Here is a 17,649-nt window from a genome sequence, read left to right as displayed (position 1 = left end):
CTGTATACTAATTTTTCGCTAAATGTATATTTGCCATAAATGTTACAATTACAAGACATCATAACTGTTACAAGAGAAGTTTGTAAAGTTGCGATATGAAGGTTGATGTTTTTAATTAAAAAATTTTTGATCGCGAATAACCGTTAAAACGGATTAAAGTTTTTTTGATTGCCGGTAATCGTTATCGACGAGAGAAATTTCATTTTGGTTACCAGTAACCAACATAAATAACCGGATTTTTAAATATTTTTTTTTTTCTGTTACGAGTAACTGTTATCCGTGGCGAGAAAATTTTATTTTGGTTATCGATGACCATTATCGATGGCAAAAATTTGCTCTACATTGTCAATTATCACTGGCTATATTATCAATCGTTATTAACGTCACTGATAATTATTGGGTTGGAAACTAGGTGATTGCGAATTTTGTCAATATCATCTAATGACAAAACCCGCAATCACCTAGTTAACAAGCCAATAGTACGTGTGTTCGCAGTTATTCATAAAACTTGTGTGTTTTATCGAGCAAACAAAAAGATATGAAAATATATGAAACGAATAGGATGAAAGATATCGCAGTAGAATATTTTTATTAACAGTTGCACCGTGATATCTTTTATCTTATGCTTTGTTTCGTACATTTTCGTATCTTTTTCTTTGCTTAATAAAACATATCAGTTTTATAATTAGGCTTCTTTACGTTGCCAGTGAAAACCGATTATCAGCAATGTCAATAAATATCGACGATAGTCGAATGTGACTAGAAAATATTTTTTTCATCGACATTGCTTGGCGATAATCGAAAATCAATTTCGCCATCGATAATGGTTATCGGTAACCAAAGCAAAATTCGGTTTTCCTTGATAATGGTCACTGTTCGATAACCGAACAAAAATTCAGGTCACTTCCATTGATTACTGTTTCAAATTAAATTCCCATGATCTAAAATTATTATCGAGCGACCGAGGAACAAATCGAATCGTTCGTAATGATTATTCGTAATCAGAATTATTAACGATTAAAATTCTTGAATCGTATCGCTTTTGGAGAAATTGAAAACTGGCTTTCGTTTAAATAAAAACTAGTTTCTACCCAATGATTTTCCTGCCAAAAAATATTTAACGTAGTTGTTATTTTGGAGCTTCGCTTGTAACTTCCACGTAGATTCCCAGATTGATTTCTAATTTTCCTATTGTAATATAACAATTAATACGATATAATATAATAATCTTAATATTAGATTATAAATATTAACATTGTAGGATTTTCTTATTTATTTATTTTATTTGGGTATGGTCGTTGTCACAAGATCACCGGCGATCTATCGGTTTCGTGATTTCTTGCGTCTCCGACGTGACACTAGCAACCTCACCATACACGCCTATTACATCAATGCACTTGTCACGTAAAAATAAAGAGAAATTTTATAAGGAAGAACAAGACTTTATTTTCACTTGGTTTATACAAGTATAAGACACTTCCGAACTCTAGCCGTGACCGTACGAGAGTGAGTCTTACAATCTTTTTACTTTCGGTCATCTGTTCTCTCATTATCCCCACTACCCTGTAGGCGTATGTGACCGTTGCTACGCTTCTGGAACATTTGGTGGAAGGGCCGTTAGGCCATAAATGAATCCTCAGGTACTCCGCCAATATACATTGTCGCCAAGGTCCCCATGTGTTCCTCTCGTCGGTCCATCGGGTTCGAAGTATGCCGACCGGGACACCATCCTGCCCGAGGTGTGTGTGTGTGTCCTGGTCTCTGATGTGATTTACGTTACACACTCGTGTTCAGTGTCTCCATACACTGCACTCGCATTCAGTGTCTCCATACACACCTATTACGTCAATGCACCCGCATTCAGTGTGTCCACACACGCCCAGTGCGGTAATATGATCCAACAAACTGAGACTCATCCGTGTATGAAATCGAAAATGATCTGTCATGTCATTACGGTCTGACCGGTAACTCACAAAATGCAACTGGCGCTTTGAATACTAACCGTAATGATACTGACTTTTGTGTCTTTTTTTCCTCCCTACTTTATCATTGAACGTCCGATCGAAATTTTTGTTGTTAACCTGGGCCCTTGACCTATTTGGACAGTTAGTTAAGCCATAAAGAGACCAGTACAATATAATTTAGCTAAACTATAAAGGAACAAAATACCAGTTATATCAAGTTTAATGTTAGGAAAACCCAATATTTTAGATCCACCCGAGGACGTGTGATAATCAGAATGGCCGTGTCGGAGATGAAAGAACACCGGAGCCTCTCCTTTGAAGCGATGGGAGGACCCCCTTAGTGCTGTAATCCAGATTTCATCATAGCCGCACTAAGAAACTGTTGTAATTCGATCCGACTGTACTTATTCGAAATTTATGATAGTGAGCTCGGGCTCGAGGCGACAACCGGTCGCTGAACGTAGTCGCGGTCAAGGGATGAACGTTTTATCTAACAAAGCCATGAAGTAACTCTATAGCTTTCCATAAAAAAAATACTTGGGACGGGGCACGACGGTAAACATTTCAACGATTTCTGTCCCGTGGCTCGCCACACGCAGACTTTGTCCTTCGGGTAAGACGATTGCCAGATGCCAACGCATCTTCGCAGTATATGTTTAGCTGGGCGAGGACCCGCTACGAATATTAAATTTCAATTACACAAAGTCTTTCAAATAGACAAATGGCCTGTGCCCCAACTATGGGAAGATAAGAGAAATCTATCCTTCCACGAACGACGCTTCTCGCTAGCAACTTTCCCCAAGGACAGCTAATATCTTTCTCTAACCACCAACATGGAAATTGACCAATTAACAGCAACGTCAATTTCCCTCACCCTTCGAACGAAGACATTTCTCCGCGAATCCGATGATCTTGTGCCCTTAGGCACACCCATCATAGTTTCCTTCGACAGCGTCACCGCGATGGAGAGTCACTCTCCAGTGCGATCTCATCAGTAATCGACCTGTCTTTCGTATACGTAATAATTGCCCCTTTCTCTAACGTACAGTGTAACTTAGGCGCTAACGAAGGGTAAAGTTCGTCATCCCTTTGACCGCGGATTCGTTATTGAGCCTAGGATCATTGTCATTAGCTTCTCGAGTGTCTAATTATCGCGATTACTTGTCCAATTCCATCAGTCATATTTGCACTAGTAAATATCTCCTCTATTGCATAATGATCACGTCTAGCGCCAATAGGGATTCGTTTCACGCCTTTAACCCTAACTCTAATCTTAACGCCAACCCGACATATATATGCATTTCTGATAATCATTTTCAACTCGCACAGGGAAGAAACATCACTGAGGCTACCGCGAATTAAATTCGCGTATCAAGTAACAGGATAGATACGATTCATACGAAGCTTTGCGTCGTTATTCGAGGTAGGAAAAGCTTTAGCAGTGATATCGAGAAAAGCGAAACTACGAAATCATCGCTGTCGTCGAGACAGAAATTGCTGCGAATATCGCGGAAAGCAGAGCGACGGTAAAGAGTATTACAGGAAAAAGTTGTTCGGAATATTAGCCTTGGCAAACATATTTCAAAGCCGTTGAATATGGCGAGATTGTCCGCTTTGTAAATATTTACCGAAAAACATGTCGTACGAAGCTGGGCAATAAACGCGTTTTTCCACAGTTACAAACAAGTATCGTACGTATGAAACAAGTAACGACGAATTTTCCATTCCACGGCACGCGACAATTGACCGTATTATCAGCGTTTCGTCAGAGTTTCAAGAACTGCGTTTTCTTTTCTGTATTTATGGTTTCGCAACTGTAAAACGGAAGGTTTATTCTGGAGATGCGAGTTCGCGTGAACAACTAGCGCAACGAGTAAAAACACGCGGTTTTTGCAACTCGATCGAATTGTTAGCAACTGTATGTACGAGATCGTATTACTCCCATCGTTGATCGATGTCAGGCTTCTATCCGAGCACACGGACAACGTTCTCCAACGACCAATCAAACATACCAGATAATAATTTTTCATTGTATCATTATTGTAGCTATTAACGACACGGGCTTGTTGTCGCATGATAAAAAGCATGCAACTGCGCTGACACGATAATACAGCGAACTTTTGCACGCTGCGATGGAAAACGCGTCGTTACCTGTTTCGTACGAACGATACTCGTTTGTAATTCTGTAAAGAAACGTCCGTTGACGAACATTATATAAAGTTCTTCCTTCTTCTTCTTCTTCTTGTCTGTAAATCAACTCCTTACAATTTGACGGTTTAAACACACGGTTTTCGCACACCCCGTATATACAGGATGCAACGGAACAACGTCTGAAAGCGAGAACAACGCGAATCCTTGTGGAAAAATGAAGAAAAAGTATAGGATAAAACGTTCTCATTTTCGACTTGGAGAATCGAGTCTGAAAATTTATCAAGTATACTCGAACTGTATCTGAATATCGGTTCGAATAATAAATTTATTTAATTATATAATTAATTTATTACAAAGGAAATACAATCTGGATGTGAATGTTAAATGGAAACAAATTTTGCTAAGTTGAAAATCGATCGTATCGTAATTACCACGACTCGTTGTTTACAGATTAAAAATCTGTTTTACGAATACGAGGAGCTATATATCTACTATTATTAATCAATTTTTATGAAAAATTTCGTACGATGCGCGGATAAATTCTAATTTGATAAATTGTTGGAAACGTGGAAAATTGAATGCAATAAAATTACGTGGCACGGTTTACACGGTTGCAACTTTATGACCCACTTAGGTCAAGTAGCAATGAAATTTATTGCATATATCGGAAATTCAAGGCACGTAATTGGCAGTTTATAAACAAATTATTTGTTCTCTTAATTAAATTGCCCGCGTCGAAAGCTGTGAAACGTTTTTGTATCGAAATCGAAGAATCCAACATCGCGATCCTATGAATCGAAGAATGCGACGTAAATGTTCGAAGTATGGTTGAGAAACGATAGAAAATTCCAAGTGTTACGCTGTATTTCTCGTTCGATTTGAATCGAAATTTTAATGAGGAACAGCGCCGATTGATATTTAAAAGTGAAACGGTTAAGAGCAACGATACAGGTTTTGTTAAAAGCAATTGGTCTATTTACCTCGCTGTTTAAACGGGTTTGTTTGACGTTACTTTGATCAATTTCCATTGACACTTTTATAGATAGCATTCTTTTTTACGGATGGAAAGCCGTCTGATGGAAATTTGTCTGAAATGTCCGTCGTAAAATTGCATTTTCGCGGGCAACAGAAAACAATGGAATTTTGTACAAAAGCGCAATACTTTAATTAGCGCAAAATTCCATTTTCCCCGCTGGGAAATTGAATTTTCTATTAAAGCGTGATACGTTTAATCAGCGGTGGCGTAAATTCAACAAACTAACAACTGGAATATTGACTTGTCACAATTTTGTGACACCGTATATGTCGTTGATACGTTCCAGTCTGGTCGTATTTACAATTTCAGAAATTTTGCAACTATTTTTTCATTTTATCCGTAACGAGAATAGCGAAGATAAGACAGGCAAACGTGGTAAAACGTTGATAATTCGGTTACAGGGAAATCGAATAAATTTGAAGTTGTAGAAAGTAAGAGAAAGTCGAAACGAAGCAAACGCGATTCCTTAAGCCACGATGTTCAGGGATTTTATAATCTTTCCGGTGACGTCTTCGACGTGGAATATCCAAAAGCTGAGAAATTGATTCTATACGATGAAAAAGACGATGTCTCCACAGAATACAACGATACAATGGTGGAAGAATTATCGATCGACGTAAATCCTGTTGAGAAATGCTCAGTTGGTATGACCGCTAGTTACTAAAAGGTTACTAGGGTTATGTTGGTACGACTCCTAACGACGCTCTTTTGTCATAGGAGTCGACCACGCCTTAATTGCTAAGACGCATTGGGAGAGTTTAGACGTTTGCTGTGTGATTTGGTGTTTTGTATAAGAGAGAAAATAAAAGGTGTGATAACCAATCCGAGTGGATCCGAGATTGATTATCAACCCCAACCTATATAAAATAACAAATCCCGAGGAAATTGGATACTTCTCTGGTCCTAAATGGCAAAGGAACAGATTATCAAGTAAGTCAAATATTTTTCCAAATGCCATTCTTGTACAATCGTTGCTTTTTTACTTACCACGTACAATATAGCGGTTAATAAATTAACGAATCATCGAATATTACTGAAAGAAAGAAATTGTACTGATATTCCAATCTATCGTGTACAAAAGTAATAATAACAGCATGTAATATAAGAATAGCTTATCTTCAGCCTTAAAAGGAACTCGGTTTACAATTATTCTCCCTATTGCGTTCCACTCTCGCTTGATCTTCTACACGTTCATCTATATTTCGCTGTTTTTAATTTATTTTATTATTCCCTGTCTATTACACATATGTATATTGTCCATTGCACGAATCTTTATCTATCTTGCCTAATTTAATGTAAAAAAATAGAAAAATAGACAAATTTGCTGGAGGAATACGTTTACCAAAATTTGTCAAGAATTTTAAAGAAATTTGCAGGATGAAATTCACGGTGATACCGAATTGATATTTTTGAAATTATACTTTTGAAATAATTATTTATATCATAATAATTATTCCACGAATACTTGCTCGTAGATATTAATTTATGCTTTTAATAATCATGCGTTTAAGCTATCAAGTCGAGTCGAGTAGACTTTCTAATTTCGTTGAAGATAAGTCGATTTCTAAGATAAGTCATTTCTAGAGAAAAGACCAACTGCTAAGGATTCGCCGCCACGATGGCTAGAGCTTGGAATAGCTGCTGATTACTCCGTGGTAGATTTTCATGGAATTCGAGTACAGCAATATATCTTGGCTCTTTTAAACATCGTAAGTAATACCAAACGAAATTCTGTTATTATACTTAGATATAGAATACCTTCTCCTACATATGTACGCGAGCAACCGGGAAACATAGGGCAGAGTTATGCGTATCTCTGTATTTTCAAGGTACGCTACTTGCTTTCAAACATCTCGATCGTATACTCGGATGGAAGCTCTGTATTTTCTGTTTACACTGTTCAAAGCTTACACGTATCTTTTAAAGAGTTCTGCAAATAATTTATCCGTAATGGAATTTTGTAATCGATTAATTTCAGCCATTCGGTAATTGGTTTTCCAATGCTGTTGAGATTAATAACGTACATTTCCTAAGATAAATATAACGAATAAAATTAATTTTTTAGGAAAATTATATAAGATACGATGTATTTACGAGAGTTTTGAATAATAATTTATTTGTAAGGCTGTAATACTGTTTTAACGCCTGTTACATTTTCGTACGTATTTTAATCCTAGGTCAGTGCAATTTACATGGACCCATCGCTCGAATCCAACATGATTCTAGTGATCGTACGAATGATTTTATACGCGGAAAAACGAGACGTTATGGTAAGCGATTTCCATTAAATTAAATCATTTAACTAAAGTAGTAACTATCTGAGATACGCATATGCGAGTGTCAATTATTTTATTTTCTACTTATCTGTACAGTGTATGGTATATAAATTATATAGGTCAAAATATCTGCGCATGACGTTTTAGGTCGATAAAATGCAACGAGTTCCATTTTGTTAAATTGGACAACCGTGAACGATCCCTTGGAAACAAATTTCCAAACAAACAATTTTCACGGATCATTGACAAACCTCGCATTTATCGTGTATCCGAAATATCTGTATAATCGACTATTAAACCTTTTTCATCTCTTAAGAATCTTAATTTAATGTTATAGACCTATGATAATATCATTGATATACGACACTTGCGATTCCTTTTACTTTTCTTTTTCTGCTATTCTTCTCTGCTGTTGAATCAACATTTCAACATTTTTCAGGAAGATTAAAATACTAATAGCGTTACAAGTTACATTTGATTACAATCAACAACACGATTACTTGCACATATATTTATTATCATTGACGAATATTTATATATAGTATATAATGCATGATGTAATAATAAATATAATATATTCGTAATATTTGCTAGCTTTTATTAAGAAAATATTAAACGTTGTCGTAGGTCCGCCGTGGCGATGCCAGACGATCTCTCGAGAACGTGAACAAATGGAACAGAAAGATGCTGTCCTCGAAGGACGTAAATCACGATGTTGCTGTATGGTTGACGCGATTAGATATAGGAGGTCCTTCCGGTTACGCACCTGTGTCAGGAGTATGCTATCCCGCGAGATCGTGCGCGTTAAATCGAGACGAAGGCTTGACCAGCGCCTTTATCATCGCTCACGAAGTAGCACACATGTGAGTGTCCCACATGTTGGGATATCGTTGGCAAACTGAAATATTTATAACTGGCCTGGGTATTTACGCAGAGACCGTGTGCTATTTATTTATGCAAATACGTACTTTTACGAGAATAATTTGAAAAATGAAATCTCCATAGGAGAACTTATTATCTTTACCGAATATCACAACGAGTACTGTACTTTGAATCTGCCATAGATTTTTGCGTATTATGTGCGTTCTTGCATTCCTCCTTTCACCTACGATGGCTCTTAAACAAGAAACGATATCGTAACGAGAAATACAACTTAGCTGAGCGTCCACTTTGGTTCCACTAGTGTTGTCCCATACGACTTTGTGTTTGACCTCGCTATTAGGGGACTTTTTACCCAACGTTTCCTTCACCGCCTTCACTACCTTCGATTTATCGAACTTGAGACTTAAACTGGCCGTTACTAAATCTTCCGGCTTCTTCGACATCGGTTGGTGTCTCTTCGTGAACCAATTCGACGGTGCCATAAAGGTCGAAATAGCGGCTTTCGAGGATCCGCTAGGCTTACTTTTAGCTCCGTGCAATGTCGACACGTCGAAGCTGTTGGAACGGAAGCTCTTCGATCGACTTCCTTTCTGTTCGGTCGTTTTTCCGGGCCAGTTTGATTTGCTATCGTCCCGGGAACTCGGCGCTTCCTCGCCGCATCGGTTGATTTCCGTCGCGGAAGACGCTAACGAGCTTAGGATCGATATCAGATCCGTATTAGAGCAGACAATGCCCGCAGCACCGGAAACGGATGCACTCGCGGCTCTTGGCAGTTCCGAGACGCGCTTTCGGAGAGAAGACGTCGGCGAAACCGACGGAGTAGGCATTTCAGAGAATCGTTGTTTCGGCTGTTGAGTGTAACGTTGAGCGGAACTGTTACCCTCCAGCGGCTGTATTTCGTACACTTGCTCCGTCGACGTCCTGTACATCCTTAAGCGCACCTGGCAAACGGATTGCTTTTATTCGAAAGACAGTTTCTTTTTTATCATAATTCGTGCGTTATGATACATGTTTCGATGATTGAGCCGTTAAGCGTGACAAAGCGATGGAATTGTTTTGCACAGAAATTCTGGTTCTAAAATTATGTTAGGGATTCTAGGGCGTAATAACATCTTGGAACGCAAAGTTATCGATGTGTCGATGAAAGTTAAGCGAGCTTTATCGAAGCACACGTTCGAGTCTTTGGGCGATTGCTAGGAATACGCGTAATGTTCTTTTCTGTGAGCTGAAAAGTTGAACGACTATAAAAGGCGTTTGTAGAGGATTTCAAAGCGGAAGAAGAAGCGATACAAATGTTTAGAATCAGAAATTATCTGTTTATATAGAGATCTGTTTGATGCAAGATCTAAAATCAATCAAATCGGATTGTATGGATTGTGTATTTGTCTGTGTTAATCCTTTGACGTCGATACCAACGATGTATATAGCGAATGGCGGTTATCAGCCAAGATTATGAGCACGTACGCAAATAGACTAGAATATTTTGCAAGAATGAAATGTCTTGGTATGGTACGCTTTAATCTATCTATCCAAGTCAAAATAAGTATAAAAATCGCGTGGCAATCAACATATTTAAAAAAAAAAAAAAGAAAAAAAAGAGGAGAAACAGATGCTTCTGATTGTTTTTTAGTGCATTTTCATAAAATCTTCTAAATGTTTAATTCTCATAGAATAAAAGGGAGAGTATACGTTTGAATCTCAGCAGATTTTATTAATTCTTTGAAACCATAAATACAATATGAGTATTACATCAACTTTAGTTCATACATGTAACAACATATTATTCTGCATGTAGCAGTTACATTTAATGAAACATTTACTTATCCAATAAATCCATATTCTCTACTAAACGTTCGTTTATTAATAATACTGCCATAATCGTCCACGCATTGTTCGCTTCCTTAATTATTTTTCAAAGTATAACGATAATCAATGATGCAACAGAAATATCACGTAACATCCCAACAATCTTACATGAGATTTTAGCTGTTTTTACTATACAAATTAAGTCATTATTAAAATAAGTCATTATAATAATATATATATATATATATGTCGGAGATGAAAGAACACCGGAACGTTCCCTTTGGAACTTTGGGAAGACCCCTAGTATTGAAATTTAGATTTCACCATAGCCGTATTAAGAAACTGTTGTCATTCGATCCGACTGTATTTATTTGAGATTTATGATAGTGAGGCGACAATCAGTCGCCGAACGTAGCCGCGGTCAAAGGGATGAACGTTTTGTCTAACAAAGGCATGAAGTAATTCTATAGCTCTTCTTAAAAGAAATACTTGGGACAGGGCACGACGGTAAACGTTTCAATGGTTTCTGCCCCGTGGCTCGCCACACGCAGACTTTGTCCTTCGGGTAAGATGATTGCCAGATGCCAACGCATCTTCACAGTATATGTTTAGCTGAGCGAGGACCGGCTACGAATATTAAGTTTCAATTATACAAAGTCTTTCAAATAGACAAATAGCCTGTGCCCCAACTATGGGAAGATAAGAGAAATCTATCCTTCCACGAACGACGCTTCCCGCTAGCAACTTTTCCCAAGGACAGCTAATATCTTTCTCTAACCACCAACATGGAAATTGACCAATTAACAGCAACGTCAATTTCCCACACCCTTCGAACGGAGACTTTTCTCCGCTGTCCAAGAATCCGATGATCTCGTGCCCTTTTTTTTTTTTTTTTTTTGCGTGGGGAGGGGAAAATGCTATTACGCGTGCCCAGTGACCCGCATCACTGGGTTATGTGGGAGTCGGTCGGTTGTCGTTGCCATACCCACTAAAAACCCCTCCTCCTTCTTCCTCCGCTTAGAGGGCAGACAACCCCGGTAAAACCTGTCGGCAGTCATCAGGGTTGTCCTTTCGTGCCCCGTTGTATCTACTTCTTCGGGCAGTTACTGCTCATGTCGTCCTCTCAGCCAGTTCAGAATACTGGACTGGTCTCCTTCTGCGGTTTTTCGTTGTTTCGTGTTCTTGCCCTCATTGCTCCACGTAGTTGTTGTTTCGCTCGTTCTCCCCCTTGCCTCTTCCCAGGCCCTCGCTGTCACCCTCCTGTGACACATGACGGTCTTGCAGAATTGCCTGAATTTATTCCAGCTCTCGTTCTTGGCGGTCAACGTGGCGATCAGATTGCCCACGTCTATCTTCCCGCCCAGAGCGTTCTCCAGCTCGATCCTTCTGTCCGTCCACTTCGGGCACGCGAAGAGGGCGTGCTCTGCATCGTCGTTCGGGTCTACACAGTCGAGACAGTTGCCGTCGCTGTCCTTGCCAATCCTTTTTCTATAGACACCGAAGCTCCCATGCCCGGTTAGCAGCTGCATGGTGTGGTGATCGATGTCCATCTTCTTTTTGGTAAATAGCAGCGCACTCGGTATTAATTTCTTTGTGATATTTTCCTTTTTGTGGTTGTTCCACTCCTTCTGCCAGTCATCTTGCGCCTTCTTGCGAATCGCCTCCAGTTCCTCCTTCAGCTTGCAGCCGTCATCCGTGCCAATCCTGGACCCATGGATCTTGTTCCTCTCGTAGGTCTCTCCGAGCATCTTTATCTTTATGTAAATCGGGAGATTCCCGGTCAACACGCAAAGTGCCGCGTGGGAGACGGTACGGTATGCCGGCGTTGTTATGCACAGGGCCGTTCGTTGTGCTCGTTTCAGCTTTTACCTGTTCTTATCGGCATTCGCTGCTCTAGCCCACACCAGCGCTCCGTAAGTTACGATGGACTCCCACACGTTGTAGTAGAGCCTACGAGCCAAGCTGGGCGGCCCGTTGATGTTGGGTAGAATTCCCCTAAGGGCTCCTATTAACTTGTCGACTCTATTACACACCATCTCGATATGCGTACCGAACCTCCGACTGGAGTCGATGACGACTCCGAGATCTCGTTCCCTTAGGCACACCCATCATAGATTTCTTCGACAGCGTCACCGCGACGGAGAGCCACTCACTCTAGTGCGATCTCATCGGCAATCGACCTGTCTTTCGTATACGTAATAATTGCCCCTTGCTCTAACATACAGTGTAACTTAGACGCTAACGAAGGGTAAAGTTCGTCATCCCGTTGACCGCGGATTCGTTATTGAGCCTAGGATCATTGTCATTTGCTTCTCGAGTATCTAATTATCGCGATTACTTGTCCAATTCCATCATAGTCATATTTGCACTAGTAAATATCTCCTCTATTGCATAACGATCACGTCTAGCGCCAATAGGGATTCGTTTCACGCCCTTATCCCTAACTCTAATCTTAACGCCAACCCGACATATATATATATATATACATACATATATATATTTTATACATACATACATATATCAATTTTTATACACACAATTATACATATTCATTTTCATTTAATATTTTCATTTAATAATTTAATAAACCTTCGTCCCGCAAAGGCAAATAAATTCACGCATAACATTTCTCTTCAGCGGCATTGTTCTAGGATTGTATTTGTTGAAAGAAGGATAGCATTAAGCGCTGGAATAAAGAATGACGAATCGTTATTCTTTAACCATCGTACTTAGACTCATATTTATTGAGCTACTTGTATTTTAATCGAAGTCTAATATCCTCCATCTGTAGGCGTAAATATTACTGCCGTTGTTAATGTCATTTTAAGTTTTACTACTGGAAAGGACATTTAAGTTTGAAGGCAGGCAAGTCTACTGTTCTTAAAGCTGACATTTAGACATCTAAGATTTTTTGTGTCTTTATTGACAAAAATATATTTGACTTTGCATATCTAAAATAAAGGATTTGCGTTATCTAAAATAAATAGATCATCTTTCTTTAGAAAATTCAATGTGGTGAAATTAGAATATGAGATAAAAGAAATACTATGCATACTTATTGTTCTTCTTAAAAATTAAAGGAATACTCATAATCCTAAAACATCCTTTCTATGTTGTACTAGATATATATACAATTAAAATGTGTAATAATGTGAATGATAAACTAGTTCGAATAATTATTTTGCTTAAACGTAAGTTAATTGAAATCAGATGAATGTTATACACGCATTATACCGTGCATTATGAACTATTGATTGATTGATGCTCATATTTAATTATTAACGAGAAAATTAGAAAAATAAGATTGAATTTAATCTGTCCTTCTTATATTTATTAAGATGAGTTCTGGGACTTGAAACACTCGAGATTAGAAATTTTGATTAATGTTTCACATTATGACTGGACGCTTGTTGTAATATCTTTTGTACGAGATACACTATACATACACAAGATCAAAATGGAATTTCGAAACGGTCGTATCGTTCAACAAAAATCTCTTTTATCTTTGATCCTCTTCATAAAAATGCAATTCTCCTTTACAGAACATCATATAACATTTATTGTACGATATATTGTTCAATTATATTTCGAAATTTTCAGCTTCGAATCTTTGTTTAATTATACTGTAGAATTAAATATCATGCGTTATTTAAATATAAAGATAGACTAAACTTTTGTCCACATTTATTAAAGCTGTATCAACTGAGATGTTTAAATTTGCGAAATTTCATGGACTTTTATATTTAATTTTTCATCATGAATCCCGCTTTGCGATACAATACATATTAGATTTATAATATCTTAAATTTACAGTACCAATGCTGATTTCATCTGAAACTATTTGTTTGCAAATGATATCTTTCTTCGTTGGAATTACCCTTCACTTATAAATTAATAATTATTAACATTGAACAGTATTGTTAAACTTCAATAAAAATAGGATCGATAACTAAATGTTAGTTAAAGAAACTTCCTATTACAGGTATAACAAATCATATTGAATTTTGTTTAGAAAACAATAATAAAAATGGGTGTCTTTTTGTGAAAATAATTTACAGCATATCACTCGACTTATTCATATAAGAGACATTAGTTTGTTTAAATACCCTGTTGCACCCTTTTATTCATTTTCAACCCAATTTTTTCACAACATTAAAAAATATTTTAAGCCTGAAGAAAAACATGAAAAACTTCTTATTAGCATGATTTCATGCTAAACATCCTCTTAAGATATTATAAATCTTTCTTGTTTACTAAAACCAGAGCCTAACTGAAATATACGAGTATCGCAACAGGATTAATCGTAATACATGATTAAATACAAGCAATATGTAAGCTATATTTTTACTTTTTACTTCAGAAATAAATATTTCACCAGCATCGTCTTTAGCTTAAGGAAAATAAACTTGTGAAATTTAATTTAAAGCTTCGTAAAACATGGAAATGTTGCAGGATAACAAATCAGAAAAGATATATTAAATAAATCACAGTTCAGGTATCTATAACATGTGATTCTCTTAACAAATCTGTTTCATTCATCAAGCAACTGCAAAATTTCCGTAAAATCAGAAGCGGTTTCACAAATTATAGGCATTCGTAAACATGATAGATAAGAGTTAGTATCGCGGCGTTTTAGAGTATCTATGAGCGTAATATGGAAAGTAAAAAGATGTATAATAAAAATAGTTCACTTTCCAAGCTATCACTAACATTGTAACGAATTATTATACATATAACGGCTCACGAAAGTACTCGGACGCTTACAGAAACTTTCCATGAATATTTTGTTGAAGCTTTTCATGAATTTCAAGATGCATTAGGCTGTCTCAAAAGTTTCTTTCGTTTTGTTCTATTACTACAAAATAGATCATACATAAATCGATAGAATAATATAAAACAAAAAGTGTCGTGCATCTATTATTTCCTTATGAAACGAAAGAAGCTTTTGAAACAAATGTAAATAGGAATTATAAGATGCTTATTGATTACCATCGGTATTTGGACAGTTAATTATGTATTGTATAAATAAGTCACAATATTTTTAGTAGGAGCATTTTTACCCCTAATCAATCATATGTTTAAAAATACTCTTTACATTGTACATTAGTTTTTTGCTATGTGTACGTCTGCAATAAGCATCTTCTAGCTTCCATATATATATTTCCAAATTAGTCTCAATTTTTACCGGTGTAATCATGATAGACACGTCTCGTTACATTGAAGTGAAGTGAAGAAAAACACTAACACACATAATATATATTCGCAAAAATCTTCTATCTAATATTTTCGTCAACTACTGTATACACATTTATTAGATATTTGTGTGAGATTAAAATCGACAGATACGATAAAAGAATATTGTAGAGGTATAGCAATAAGAAAATACAAGGAAAGTATAGCTCGTTAATTTGAATTACACCAGATTGTCAGTCATCTATTAGGTCGTGTTAATCTCTGAATAAATTCTTAAATAAATAAGTGTTAATAAAGATAAAGATAAAGAAGTGTTAATTAAACTAGAGACACTTAACATTTATTAGCATTTGTTCTTCCCCATTACTTCTTGAATAGGTCCTTTAGGGAAGAACAGAGAGACGGTTCGCTGGATTCCGTCTGATTCCGATTTTGATTCTTGGTATTTGAAAACCAATTTGTCACTTTGCCTGACATTGGTTTGTTCGGAGATACCGAGGGCTTTCCGCTCGACCCGGAAGCCCCCGTATCGTTTCCCTTTTCCGCCGTTAACATCTTCTCAATTGCGCTACCAAATACCTACGGACAAAATTGTTCTTATAAATTTATGAATATTATGTATTTACGTATTTGAATGAAAATTTTTATGAAACGAGATTTCGCGTTAAAATACGTAATAGTAAATACGATAATTTACACGTTCTTTTTACCAAGATGAAAATGTACATGTAAATTTACTTGATGTATATGTAAATAGAAATATTTATATGTAATATTTATATGCTTGTATTTAAAATATTTTCATGCTTAAAGAATAAAGGTCATAATGTTATAAATATTTAAATCCTTGCACCTCTCCTTTATCGCGTAAGAAAGAGAAACTAAAGGTTTCACTCCAGAGAATGAGCTTCGTTCTAAAACAAATCAAATAACATATATTTAAGTATTTAACTGTTATTTAATATTCCTAATATTCAAAATAATATTTAACATTTCTATATTATTAATATAGATGAGAAGTCGATAAGATAGTTTACAATCATTAAGTACAGTATCGCAGATCCACCATCAGAGGTCAGTAATATTAAAATAAAATTCATGTTGGATTAAAAGTGTGGTTAAGTTGGGGCTAACCCCAAATTTGCAAATTTTGACCTAAGTCAAAAAGTGGCCATTTTTGCACCTCCTCGCGAACGAAAAATTCTTGTGCGACGTTTAAGAGAATTTATCAAAAAAAAAAACAAAGAATTATTAGCATTTATACGAAATGTGACATGGAAGTTGAAAAAGATGAGTGTATAGATGAAAAAATTAAGCAGAGGTAAAACTTACGCGCTACACTTGATCTTCATTTTCTTTAAATTTTGATCCAGCTGATAAATCAGTAATTAAACCAAAGGAACTAAGTTTGAAATCAAGCGAATCTGAAATACTATCAGACTGTTGCTACTGGAGAACAATAGCCATCTTGTACTTCGTACTTGCTCGATTCCAAACTCTAATCGATATACCAACAGAATTTACCAGCAAAATAATTATTCAGAGATTCTGTCGGTAAAACAATTGAAGTTTAAAATCGAACGAATCCGAATTACTGCGAGATCGTTGGTGACTATTGTTCTCGTAGCAACAAACTGATGGTACTTCAGATTCGTTTGATTTCAAACTACAATTGATTTATCAATAGAGTTGTCGAAGAATTATTTTGTCGATATCGGTGTAGAACAATAGTCAACAACGATCTCGCTGTACTTCATATTTCCTCTATTACAAACGTCGATTCATTTACCAGCAGAGCATCTGAAGAATTATTTCACATGGATCATGTAGAAAAAAAACGAACACGAAAATGGAACTGTAATAACATTTTTTATTCCTTGCTGAGAGCCGTTCTTAAACATTTTTCCCTTCGCAAGAAGATCGGAAAATAACCACTTTTGACGCTCTGTTTTCATCCCATATGAATTTTATCTTTAATATTACCGATTGATAATAATGTCACTGCGATATTGTCCGCAATGATTGCAAATTATCTTCTCCACGTTTCACCTATATCGATAATACAGAATATCAAACAACAATTATTTAATTTCACGTTGTTGTTGACTTTATTAATTTTTACGATAAAGTGCATTCTCTGGAAGAGATTTTACGATTTACGATTTTCTTTTTCATTCCCCCTTTCACCTACGATGGCTCTTAAACAAGAAACGATATCGTAACGAGAAATACAACTTACCTGAGCGTCCACTTTGGTTCCACTAGTGTTGTCCCATACGACTTTGTGTTTGACCTCGCTATTAGGGGACTTTTTACCCAACGTTTCCTTCACCGCCTTCAC

The 17,649-nt window shown here is 36.6% G+C and overlaps 1 protein-coding gene and 1 long non-coding RNA gene across 2 annotated transcripts in view; both read left to right on the top strand.

Moving 5' to 3' along the window:
• LOC126927220 (uncharacterized) overlaps nt 1-17,649 on the top strand; it is a 119,887-nt gene that overhangs the window by 34,084 nt on the left and 68,154 nt on the right. The gene's annotated exons all lie outside the window — the stretch shown is intronic.
• LOC126927235 (uncharacterized) lies at nt 5,803-7,745 on the top strand. The gene is made up of 4 exons (XR_007715298.1): nt 5,803-6,081; nt 6,736-6,860; nt 7,329-7,421; nt 7,575-7,745. It is a non-coding gene; the product is annotated as an uncharacterized LOC126927235 (long non-coding RNA).

The sequence above is a fragment of the Bombus affinis genome, unplaced genomic scaffold (genome assembly GCF_024516045.1).
Source record: "Bombus affinis isolate iyBomAffi1 unplaced genomic scaffold, iyBomAffi1.2 ctg00000080.1, whole genome shotgun sequence".
Lineage (NCBI taxonomy): Eukaryota > Metazoa > Arthropoda > Insecta > Hymenoptera > Apidae > Bombus > Bombus affinis.
This window is presented reverse-complemented; position numbering and strand designations above follow the sequence as displayed.